This window comes from Scyliorhinus torazame, chromosome 12 (genome assembly GCF_047496885.1).
Source record: "Scyliorhinus torazame isolate Kashiwa2021f chromosome 12, sScyTor2.1, whole genome shotgun sequence".
NCBI lineage: Eukaryota > Metazoa > Chordata > Chondrichthyes > Carcharhiniformes > Scyliorhinidae > Scyliorhinus > Scyliorhinus torazame.
This window is the reverse complement of record NC_092718.1, coordinates 144,875,436-144,889,429: the sequence shown is the minus strand read 5'-3', so window position 1 is coordinate 144,889,429 and position 13,994 is coordinate 144,875,436. Positions and strand designations below refer to the sequence as shown.

General features: G+C 43.1%; 1 protein-coding gene across 1 annotated transcript in view; it reads right to left on the bottom strand.

Annotated features, from left to right (window-relative positions):
- ncf1 (neutrophil cytosolic factor 1) overlaps nucleotides 1-13,994 on the bottom strand; it is a 260,991-nt gene that overhangs the window by 56,013 nt on the left and 190,984 nt on the right. The gene's annotated exons all lie outside the window — the stretch shown is intronic.

The following is a 13,994-nucleotide window of genomic DNA, read 5'->3' as shown; positions in this document are numbered from 1 at the left end:
GTAGAGGTATCTAATACGGATAAGGGTATCTAATACTGATAGAGGTATCTAATACGCATAGAGCTACCTAGTACAGATAGGGGTATCTAGTAGAGATAGAGGTATCTATTACAGATAAGGGTATCTAGTACAGATAGAGGTATCTTGTACAGATAGAGGTATTTAATACAGTTAGAGGTATCTAATACAGATAAGGGTATCTAATACAGAAAGAGGGATCTAATACAGATAGAGGTATCTAGTAAAGATAGAGGTATCTAATACAGCTAGAGGTATCTAGTACAGATAGAGGTATCTAATACAGATAGACGTATCTAGTACAGATAGAGGTATCTAATACAGATAGAGGTATCTAGTACAGATAGAGGTATCTAATACAGTTAGAGGTATCTAGTACAGATAGAGGTACCTAGTACAGATAGAGGTATCTAGTACAGATAGAGGTATCTAGTACAGATAGAGGTATCTAGTACAGATAGAGGTACCTAGTACAGATAGAGGTATCTAGTACAGATAGAGGTATCTATTACAGATAGAGGTATCTACTACAGCTAGAGGTATCTAGTACAGATAGAGGTATCTAATACAAATAGAGGTATCTAGTACTGATAGAGGTATCTAATACAGATAGAGGTATCTAGTACAGATAGAGGTATCTAATACAGATAGAGGTACCTAGTACAGATAGAGGTATCTAATACAGATAGAGGTGTCTAGTACATATAAAGGTATCTAATACAGATAGAGGTATCTAATACAGATAGAGTTATCTAGTACCGATAGAGATATCTAGTACAGATAGAGATATCTAGTACAGATAGAGATATCTAATACAGATAGAGGTATCTAATACAGATAGAGGTTCCTAATACAGATAGGGGTGTCTATTACAGATAAGGATATCTAATACAGATAAGAGTATTTAATACAGATAGAGGTATCTAGTACAGATAGAGGCTATTGCAGATAGAGATATCTAACACTGATAGTGGTATCTAATATGATAGGGGTATCTAATACAGATAGGGGTATCTAATACAGATAGGGGAATCTAGTACAGATAGCGGTATGTAATACAGATAGGTGTATCTAATACAGATAGGTGTATCTAATACAGATAGGCATATCTAATACAGATAGGGGTATCTAATACAGATAAGAGCATCTAATACAGATAGCGGTACCTAATACAGATAGAGGTATCTAGTACAGATAGAGGTATCTAATACACATAGGGGTATCTAATACGATAGGGGTATCTAATACACATAGGGGTATCTAATACAGATAGAGGTATCTAATACAGATTGAGGTATCTAATACAGATAGAGGTATCTAATAAAGGTAGAGGCATCTAATACGGATAAGGGTATCTAATACAGCTAGAGGTATCTAGTACAGATAGAGGTATCTAATACAGCTAGAGGTATCTAGTACAGATAGAGGTTCCTAATACAGATAGGGGTGTCTAATACAGGTAGGGTTATCTAATACAGATAGGGGTATCTAATACAGATAAGGGTATCTAACACAGGTAAGGGCATCTAATACAGATAGCGGTATCTAATACAGATAGAGGTATCTACTACAGATACAGGTATCTAATACAGATATGGGTATCTAATACAGATAGAGGTATCTAGTACAAATAGAGATATCTAGTACAGATAGAGATATCTAATACAGATAAGGGCATCTAATACTGATAGAGGTTCCTAACACAGATAGGGGTGTCTATTACAGATAATGGTATCTAATACTGATAAAGGTATCTAATACAGATAGAGGTATCTAGTACAGATAGAGGTATCTAATACAGATAAGGGTATCTAATACAGATAGAGGTTCCTAATACAGATAGGGATGTCTATTACAGATAGAGGTGTCTAATACAGATAGGATATCTAATACAGATAGAGGTATCTAGTACAGATAGAGGTATCTAATACAGATAGGGGTATCTAATACAGATAGGGATATCTAATAGAGATAACGGCATCTAATACAGAAAGCAGTATCTAATACAGATAGAGATATCTAGAACAGATAGAGGTATCTAATACAGATTGAGGTATCTAATACGGATAGAGGTATCTAATACAGATAGAGGTATCTAATAAAGGTAGAGGTATCTAATACGGATAAGGGTATCTAATACAGATAGAGGTATCTAATACGCATAGAGCTACCTAGTACAGATAGGGGTATCTAGTAGAGATAGAGGTATATATTACAGATAAGGGTATCTAGTACAGATAGAGGTATCTAGTACAGATAGAGGTATTTAATACAGTTAGAGGTGTCTAATACAGATAGAGGTATCTAGTACAGATAGAGGTATCTAATACAGATAGAGGTACCTAGTACAGATAGAGGTATCTAGTACAGATAGAGGTATCTAGTACAGATAGAGGTATCTAATACAGCTAGAGGTATCTAGAACATAGAACATAGAACATAGAACAATACAGCGCAGTACAGGCCCTTCGGCCCACGATGTTGCACCGAAACAAAAGCCATCTAACCTACACTATGCCATTATCATCCATATGTTTATCCAATAAACTTTTAAATGCCCTCAATGTTGGCGAGTTCACTACTGTAGCAGGTAGGGCATTCCACGGCCTCACTACTCTTTGCATAAAGAACCTACCTCTGACCTCTGTCCTATATCTATTACCCCTCAGTTTAAAGTTATGTCCCCTCGTGCCAGCCATATCCATCCGCGGGAGAAGGCTCTCACTGTCCACCCTATCCAACCCCCTGATCATTTTGTATGCCTCTATTAAGTCTCCTCTTAACCTTCTTCTCTCCAACGAAAACAACCTCAAGTCCGTCAGCCTTTCCTCATAAGATTTTCCCTCCATACCAGGCAACATCCTGGTAAATCTCCTCTGCACCCGCTCCAAAGCCTCCACGTCCTTCCTATAATGCGGTGACCAGAACTGTACGCAATACTCCAAATGCGGCCGGACCAGAGTTCTGTACAGCTGCAACATGACCTCCCGACTCCGGAACTCAATCCCTCTACCAATAAAGGCCAACACTCCATAGGCCTTCTTCACAACCCTATCAACCTGGGTGGCAACTTTCAGGGATCTATGTACATGGACACCTAGATCCCTCTGCTCAGCCACACTTTCAAGAACTTTACCATTAGCCAAATATTCCGCATTCCTGTTATTCCTTCCAAAGTGAATCACCTCACACTTCTCTACATTAAACTCCATTTGCCACCTCTCAGCCCAGCTCTGCAGCTTATCTATATCCCTCTGTAACCTGCTACATCCTCCCACACTATCGACAACACCACCGACTTTAGTATCATCTGCAAATTTACTCACCCACCCTTCTGTGCCTTCCTCTAGGTCATTGATAAAAATGACAAACAGCAACGGCCCCAGAACAGATCCTTGTGGTACTCCACTTGTGACTGTACTCCATTCTGAACATTTCCCATCAACCACCACCCTCTGTCTTCTTTCAGCTAGCCAATTTCTGATCTGTATCTAGTACAGATAGAGGTATCTAATACAGATAGAGGTATCTAGTACAGATAGAGGTATCTAATACAGATAGAGGTATCTAGTACAGATAGAGGTATCTAATACAGATAAGGGTATCTAATACAGATAGAGGTATCTAATACAGATAGAGGTATCTAATACAGATTGTGATATTTAATACAGATAGGGGTATCTAATACAGATAAGGGTATCTAATACAGATAGAGGTATCTAGTACAGATAGAGGTATCTAATACAGATAGAGGTATCTAATACAGATAGAGTTATCTAGTACAGGTAGTGATATTTAATACAGATAGGGGTATCTAATACAGATAAGGGTATCTAATACAGATAGAGGTATCTAGTACAGATAGAGGTACCGATTGCAGATAGCGACATCTAATACAGATAGGGATATCTAATACAGATAGAGGTATCTAGTACAGAAGGAGGTATCTAATACAGATAGGGGTATCTAATACAGGTAGGGGTATCTAATACAGATAGGGGTATCTAATACAGATAAGGGTATCTAATACAGATAAGGGCATCTAATACAGATAGCGGTATCTAATACAGATAGAGGTATCTAGTACAGATACAGGTATCTAATACAGATAGGGGTATCTAATACAGATAGAGGGATCTAGTACAGATAGAGATATCTAGTACAGATAGAGATATCTAATACAGATAAGGGCATCTAATACTGATAGAGGTTCCTAACACAGATAGAAGTGTCTAATACAGATAGGATATCTAATACAGATAGTGGTATTTAATGCAGATAGGGGTATCTAATACAGATAAGGGTATCTAATACAGATAGAGGTATCTAGTACAGATAGAGGTACCTATTGCAGATAGCGACATCTAATACAGATAGGGATATCTAATACAGATAGAGGTATCTAGTACAGAAGGAGGTATCTAATACAGATAGGGGTATCTAATACAGGTAGGGGTATCTAATACAGATAGGGGTATCTAATACAGATAAGGGTATCTAATACAGGTAAGGGCATCTAATACAGATAGCGGTATCTAATACAGATAGAGGTATCTAGTACAGATACAGGTATCTAATACAGATAGGGGTATCTAATACAGATAGAGGGATCTAGTACAGATAGAGATATCTAGTACAGATAGAGATATCTAATACAGATAAGGGCATCTAATACTGATAGAGGTTCCTAACACAGATAGAGGTGTCTAATACAGATAGGATATCTAATACAGATAGTGGTATTTAATGCAGATAGGGGTATCTAATACAGATAAGGGTATGTAATACAGATAAGGGTATTTAATACAGATAGAGGTATCTAGTACATATAGAGGTATCTATTGCAGATAGAGATATCTAACACAGATAGGGGTATCTAATACGATAGGGGTATCTAATACAGATAGGGGTATCTAATACAGATAGGGGTATCTAGTACAGATAGCGGTATGTAATACAGATAGGTGTATCTAATACAGATAGGTGTATCTAATACAGATAGGCGTATCTAATACAGATAGGTGTATCTAATACAGATAAGAGCATCTAATACAGATAGCGGTATCTAATACAGATATAGGTATCTAATACAGATAGAGGTATCTAATACAGATAGAGGTATCTAATACAGATAGGGGTATCTAATACAGATAGGGATATCTAATAGAGATAACGGCATCTAATACAGATAGCAGTATCTAATACAGATAGAGATATCTAGTACAGATAGAGGTATCTAATACAGATTGAGGTGTCTAATACAGATCGAGGTATCTAATACAGATAGAGGTATCTAATAAAGGTAGAGGTATCTAATACGGATAAGGGTATCTAATACAGATAGAGGTATCTAATACAGATAGAGCTGTCTAGTACAGATAGGGGTATCTAGTACAGATAGAGGTATCTAAAACAGATAGAACATAGAACATAGAACAATACAGCGCAGTACAGGCCCTTCGGCCCACGATGTTGCACCGAAACAAAAGCCATCTAACCTGCACTATGCCATTATCATCCATATGTTTATCCAATAAACTTTTAAGTGCCCTCAATGTTGGCGAGTTCACTACTGTAGCAGGTAGGGCATTCCATGGCCTCACTTCTCTTTGCGTAAAGAACCTACCTCTGACCTCTGTCCTATATCTATTACCCCTCAGTTTAAAGCTATGTCCCCTCGTGCCAGCCATTTCCATCCGCGGGAGAAGGCTCTCACTGTCCACCCTATCTAACCCCCTGATCATTTTGTATGCCTCTATTAAGTCTCCTCTTTACCTTCTTCTCTCCAACGAAAACAACCTCAAGTCCATCAGCCTTTCCTCATAAGATTTTCCCTCCATACCAGGCAACATCCTGGTAAATCTCCTCTGCACCCGCTCCAAAGCCTCCACGTCCTTCCTATAATGCGGTGACCAGAACTGTACGCAATACTCCAAATGCGGCCGAACCAGAGTTCTGTACAGCTGCAACATGACCTCCCGACTCCGGAACTCAATCCCTCTACCAATAAAGGCCAACACTCCATAAGCCTTCTTCACAACCCTATCAACCTGGGTGGCAACTTCCAGGGATCTATGTACATGGACACCTAGATCCCTCTGCTCATCCACACTTTCAAGAACTTTATCATTAGTCAAATATTCCGCATTCCTGTTATTCCTTCCAAAGTGAATCACCTCACACTTCTCTACATTAAACTCTATTTGCCACCTCTCAGCCCAGCTCTGCAGCTTATCTATATCCCTCTGTAACCTGCTACATCCTTCCACACTATCGACAACACCACCGACTTTAGTATCGTCTGCAAATTTACTCACCCACCCTTCTGCGCCTTCCTCTAGGTCATTGATAAAAATGACAAACAGCAACGGCCCCAGAACAGATCCTTGTGGTACTCCACTTGTGACTGTACTCCATTCTGAACATTTCCCATCAACCACCACCCTCTGTCTTCTTTCAGCTAGCCAATTTCTGATCCACATCTCTAAATCACCCTCAATCCCCAGCCTCCGTATTTTCTGCAATAGCCTACCGTGGGGAACCTTATCAAACGCTTTGCTGAAATCCATATACACCACATCAACTGCTCTCCCCTCATCTACCTGTTCAGTCACCTTCTCAAAGAACTCGATAAGGTTTGTGAGGCATGACCTATCCTTCACAAAGCCATGCTGACTATCCCTGATCATATTATTCCTATCTAGATGATTATAAATCTTGTCTCTTATAATCCCCTCCAAGACTTTACCCACTACAGACGTGAGGCTCACCGGTGTATAGTTGCCGGGGTTGTCTCTGCTCCCCTTTTTGAACAAAGGGACCACATTTGCTGTCCTCCAGTCCTCTGGCACTATTCCTGTAGCCAATGATGACATAAAAATCAAAGCCAAAGGTCCAGCAATCTCTTCCCTGGCCTCCCAGAGAATCCTAGGATAAATCCCATTAGGTCCCGGGGACTTATCTATTTTCAGCCTGTCCAGAATTGCCAACACCTCTTCCCTACGCACCTCAATGCCATCTATTCTATTAGCCTGCGGCTCAGCATTCTCCTCCACAACACTATCTTTTTCCTGAGTGAATACTGACGAAAAATATTCATTTAGTATCTCGCCTATCTCTTCAGACTCCACACACAATTTCCCATCCCTGTCCTTGACTGGTCCTACTCTTTCCCTAGTCATTCGCTTATTCCTGACATACCTATAGAAAGCTTTTGGGTTTTCCTTGATCCTTCCTGCCAAATACTTCTCATGTCCCCTCCTTGCTCGTCTTAGCTCTCTCTTTAGATCCTTCCTCGCTACCTTGTAACTATCCATCGCCCCAACTGAAACTTCACACCTCATCTTCACATAGGCCTCCTTCTTCCTCGTAACAAGAGATTCCACTTCCTTGGTAAACCACGGTTCCCTCGCTCGACACCTTCCTCCCTGCCTGACCGGTACATACTTATCAAGAACACGCAGTAGCTGATCCTTGAATAAGCCCCACTTATCCAGTGTGCCCAACACTTGCAGCCTTCTTCTCCACCTTATCCCCCCCAAGTCACGTCTAATGGCATCATAATTGCCCTTCCCCCAGCTATAACTCTTGCCCTGCGGTGTATACTTATCCCTTTCCATCATTAACGTAAACGTCACCGAATTGTGGTCACTGTCCCCAAAGTGCTCTCCGACCTCCAAATCCAACACCTGGCCTGGTTCATTACCCAAAACCAAATCCAACGTGGCCTCGCCTCTTGTTGGCCTGTCAACATATTGTTTCGGGAAACCCTCCTGCACTCACTGTACAAAAAACTACCCATCTATTGTACTCGAACTATATCTTTTCCAGTCAATATTTGGAAAGTTAAAGTCTCCCATAATAACTACCCTGTTACTTGCGCTCTTATCCAGAATCATCTTCGCCATCCTTTCCTCTACATCCCTAGAACTATTAGGAGGCCTATAAAAAACTCCCAACAGGGTGACCTCTCCTTTCCTGTTTCTAACTTCAGCCCATACTACCTCGGAAGAAGAGTCCCCATCTAGCATCCTCTCCGCCACCGTAATACTGCTCTTGACTAGCAGCGCCACACTTCCCCCTCTTTTGCCTCCTTCTCTGAGCTTACTAAAACACCTAAACCCCAGAACCTGCAACATCCATTCCTGTCCCTGCTCTATCCATGTCTCCGAAATGGCCACAACATCGAAGTCCCAGGTACCAACCCATGTTGCCAGTTCCCCTACCTTGTTTCGTATACTCCTGGCATTGAAGTAGACACACTTCAAACCACCTACCTGAACACTGGCCCCCTCCTTCGACGTCAAATCTGTGCTCCTGACCTCTATACTCTCATTCTCCCTTACCCTAAAACTACAATCCAGGTTCCCATGCCCCTGCTGCATTAGTTTAAACCCCCCCAAAGAGCACTAACAAATCTCCCCCCCAGGATATTTGTGCCCCTCAGGTTCAGATGTAGACCATCCTGTCTGAAGAGGTCCCACCTTCCCCAGAAAGAGCCCCAGTTATCCAGAAATCTGAATCCCTCCCGCCTGCACCATCCCTGTAGCCACGTGTTTAAATGCTCTCTCTCCCTATTCCTCATCTCACTATCACGTGGCACGGGCAACAACCCAGAGATAACAACTCTGTTTGTTGTAGTTCTGAGCTTCCATCCCAGCTCCCTGAAAGCCTGCCTGACATCCTTGTCCCCTTTCCTACCTATGTCGTTAGTGCCAATGTGGACCACGACTTGGGGCTGCTCCCCCTCCCCCCTAAGGACCCGGAAAACATGATCCGAGACATCACGTAACCTTGCACCTGGGAGGCAACATACCAAACGTGAGTCTCTCACGCTCCCACAAAATCTCCTATCTGTGCCCCTGACTATAGAGTCCCCAATTACTAATGCTCTGCTCCTCTCCCCCCTTCCCTTCTGAGCAACAGGGACAGACTCCGTGCCAGAGGCCCGTACCCCATGGCTTACCCCTGGTAAGTCGTCCCCCCCACAAGTATCCAAAGCGGTATACTTGTTTCTCAGGGGAACGGCCGCAGGGGATTCCTGCACTGACTGCTTTTTCCCAGTCCCTCTTACAGTTACCCACCTATCTCCAATCTTTGGTGTAACTAATTCCCTGAAGCAGCTATCTATGACCCCTTCTGCCTCCCGAATGATCCGAAGTTCTTCCAACTCCAGCTCCAGTTCCCTAACTCAGTCTTGGAGGAGCTGGAGATGGCAGCACTTCCTGCAGGTAAAATCAGCAGGGACACTAACTGCATCCCTCACCTCAAACATCCTGCAGGAGGAACATTGCACTCCCTTCCCTGCCATTCCTCTAACTTTCTACCAAGATCTGGCTAACAACTAAATTAAATTTTTTATAAAAAACAATAATAATATAATAAAATATGGTACTTACCTCAGACCAATGGGTTTTATTATTAGGTTAGAGAAGGAGGGCGGGTGGGAGACACTACACGTGTAGTGTCTCGGGTTTCCTCTCCACCAGAATTTATTGGTGAGGGTCTTCCCAGACGTCCGCGGGTCGACTTCCTGTTCCCGCCTTAAACACTAATAAAAAAAAAAAATTCTCAGCGCCTGCTGAAATTGACTAACCAGCCAGCTCCACTCCCGCCGAAATCGACTGGCCTGCCCCTGCAAAGACAAGTGCTTTTAAAGGACACACTTACCTCCCAGCAACCACTTCCGCACTGCTCCCGCTGAAACTGACTCACCAGCTGATTCTCCCGCCGAAATCGACTGGCCTGCCCCTGCAAAGACAAGTGCTTTTAAAGGACACACTTACCTCCCAGCAACCACTTCCGCACTGCTCCCGCTGAAACTGACTCACCAGCTGATTCTCCTGCCGAAATCGACTGGCCTGCCCCTGCAAAGACAAGTGCTTTTAAAGGACACACTTACCTCCCAGCAACCACTTCCGCACTGCTCCCGCTGAAACTGACTCACCAGCTGATTCTCCCGCCGAAATCGACTGGCCTGCCCCTGCAAAGACAAGTGCTTTTAAAGGACACACTTACCTCCCAGCAACCACTTCCGCACTGCTCCCACAGAAACTGACTCACCAGCTGATTCTCCCGCCGAAATCGACTGGCCTGCCCCTGCAAAGACAAGTGCTTTTAAAGGACACACTTACCTCCCAGCAACCATTTCCGCACTGCTCCCGCTGAAACTGACTCACCAGCTGATTCTCCTGCCGAAATCGACTGGCCTGCCCCTGCAAAGACAAGTGCTTTTAAAGGACACACTTACCTCCCAGCAACCACTTCCGCACTGCTCCCGCTGAAACTGACTCACCAGCTGATTCTCCCGCCGAAATCGACTCTAGATAGAGATATCTAATACAGATAGAGGTATCTAGTACAGATAGAGGTATCTAGTACAGATAGAGGTATTTAATACAGTTAGAGGTATCTAATACAGATAAGGGTATCTAATACAGGTAGAGGTATCTAATACAGATAGAGGTATCTAGTACAGATAGAGGTATCTAATACAGCTAGAGGTATCTAGTACAGATAGAGGTATCTAATACAGATAGAGGTATCTAGTACATATAGAGGTATCTAATACAGATCGAGGTATCTAGTACTGATAGAGGTATCTAATACAGATAGAGGTACCTAGTACAGATAGAGGTATCTAATACAGATAAGGGTATCTAATACAGATAGAGGTATCTAATACAGATAGAGGTATCTAATACAGATAGAAGTATCTAGTACAGATAGAAGTATCTAGTACAGATAGAGGTATCTAATACAGATAAGGGTATCTAATACAGATAGAGGTATCTAATACAGATAGAGGTATCTAGTACAGATAGAAGTATCTAATACAGATAAGGGTGTCTAATGCAGATAGAGGTATCTAATACAGATGGAGGTATCTAGTACAGATAGATGTATCCAAGACAGATAAGGTTATCTAATAAAGATAGGGGTGTCTAGTACAGATAGAGGTCTCTAATACAGATAGAGGTATCTAGTACAGATAGAGGTATCTAGTACAAATAGGGGTATCTAATACAGATAGAGGTATCTAATACAGATAGAGGTATTTTGTCTTGACTGTTTTTGCTCTTCTTTTTATTCATCAATTAAATCATAAAATAAAGACTTGCATTTACATCGCACCTTTCATAACATCAGGATGTAGAGTAATTAGTGTAATGTAAGAAATGCTACAGGCCATTTGTGTGCAGTAAGATCTCACAAACAGCAATGTGATGATGACCAGATAATCCCTGGAACCAAAATATTCTGCTTTAATTCCTTGATCCAGTCCTATTCACACCCCATGCCACAACTCTTTTTCCGTTACATAAATGACTGTATCGGTGCCACTTCATGCTCTGATGCGGACCTGGAAAACATATTGGTTTTGCTTTATTTCCACACCTTTCTGACCATCACATGGTCCATCTCCGACTTCCCATCCCTTCCCTTCCTTGACCTCTCTGTCTTCATTCCTGGTGATAGGTTGTGTACCGATATTCATTACAAGCCCAACAACCCCCGCAGCTACCTCGATTACAGACCCTCAGACCCTGCTTCCTGTAAGGACTCCATCCCTTTCTCCTAGTTTCTCTGTCTACGTCACATCTGTTCTGATGATGCTTCTTTCCAAAATGACACCGACATGTCTGCCTTCGCCTCCCGCCCAGAACCCTTGTCTTCACATTTCACCCACCAAATCCACATTGAAAGAGTCGTCCTCTGCCATCTCATACACCTCCAGGTTTCTCTGCTCTCTATAAAATTGTACCATTCAGTTCACATTGCCTATTCATCCTTCCAATCAAATCTTTCCCTTAATATTTTGCATTAAATTTCACCTGTCATTTGTTTAGCCATTTCACATAAGCATCAGTGTAATGATCCTGATATTGACACCATGGTATACTTCACGTTCTGAACCTCTTTTAGTCACTAATTGTCACTTGGCCAAGTATGGATTAATTAGGACATTGCCATTAATTTGTTAATTAAAGCATCAATTTGTTAAAAGCAAATCATGTTTAACTAACTTGTTTGAGTTTTTGATGAGGCAACAGAGAAGGTTGATGAGGGTAATGCTGTTGATGTGATGTACATGGACCCCTAAAGGCATTTGATAAAGTGCCACGTAACAGGCTTGCTCACAAAGTTGAAGCTCGTGGAATAAAAGCGACAGCGGCAACATGGATACGGACTTGGTTTAGTACAGGAAACAGAGAGAAGTGATGAATGACCATTTTTCAGGCTGGAGTAAGAATACCAAAAATGGCCACTGTTCTGACTTGAAAGCAATGTGAAATGTGAGGAGGATAGTGATAGACCTGAAGAGGATATGGACAGCCTGGTGGAATGGGCAAACATGTGGCAGATGAAATTCAATGCTAGAGAAATGTGACGTGATATGATTTGGTAGGAAGAACAAGGAAAGACAATATAAAATAAAGGGATAATTCTCGATGGGGTTGCAGAATTCTGGTGGGCAAATGGGCACAAATTGGTGAAGGTGACAAGGCAGGTTGAACAAATTGTTTCAGAGGGATATGGGATCCTGAACTTTATAAATAGAGCCATAGAGTTCAAAAAGAAGGAAGTTATGACAAATTTTTATCAACTACTGTTTCAGCCTCAATTACAGTATTGTGTCCAATTCTAGCTATAAGGGCAGTAACAGATGTCCAGGATGCCAATGCCAACAGAAAGAAGGCGCAGTAAAGTGCCCCATAGTGGTGGAGGTGAATCTTTGGAATCAGGAATGATTTTACCTTCTCAAAAGCCATAGTGGGATTTGAGTTAATTTCTCCTGATCATTCATCCAGACCTTGGAATTACTCATCCAATAACCCAAGCACAATGCTACCATACCATTTACCAAGATGCTGTTTCAAAGCATCTATAATACTTGCTTCAACTACTCCATGTGGCAGTGTAATCTCCATTCTAATCAACGTCTTGATGAAGAGATTTCTTTCCTGAATTCCCCATTGGAACTATCTTATTCCTATGACCCTGGTTCTGGTCCCCCTGCAAGTGGAAGAATCTCTAACATATTGAACCCTTTCACAATCTTAAAGACCTCTATCAGATTGCCCTTTTCTGTAGAAAGCAGTCCCAGGCTGATCAATCGTTTTCCAGTTGTCCAGAAACATTAGAGAGTGTGGAGAAGTTAATTGCTAACTTGCTGAGGTTCTGAAACATGGGGCGGGAGTCTCCCATTCGGCGGCAGAGTGCCCACGCCGTTGGAAATGCCGTCGCGTTTCACGTCGGCATGAACGGGCCGCTGGGAGTACCGATTCTGGCCCCTGAAGGGGCCAGCACGATGCTGGAGCGGCTCACGCCACTCCTGCCTCCCATTCTGGCGTGAACTGTGTGCCACGCCAACCTGCGCATGCGCGGTGGCCTCCCTCAATGTGCCGGCCCCGACGCAACATGGCGCGGGAGTTCAGGGGCCGGCGCGTAAGGAAATAGGCCTGGGGAGCGAGAGGCCGGCCCGCCGATCGGCGGGTCCCGATCACGGGCCAGGCCCCCCTGGGGTCGGAGCCCCCCTCCCACCCCCAGAGGCCACCCCCCCCCGAACCTGCGCGTAGTGTTCCCGCCGGCTGCGACCAGATGTGGACAGTGCCGGCGGGACTCTGCCTTTTTGGAGCGGCATCTCGGCCCATCCAATCGGCGGCCCAGCCGCATAGAGCAGCCCGCGGCCGGCGCTGCGCCAAACGCGCCGGCGCAGGGCGGCGTGGCACGGTTGCGGGGATTCTCCGGCCCGGTGTGGGCCTGGAAGAATCCCGTCCATGGCCTTGACACTCAGTACAGCCAGATATTGGGCTGTGAGGGTGAACTCTTGGATATATGAGACATATGGAGCACTTCCAGGAATAATCTAAACCACTGAATCCAAGGCCTCAAGCAAATTTGAAATTTGTGACACGTGCTTTCATTATTGGAGGTTGGGAACAAAGTTGCATTCATTGACGTTGGCATGGAAG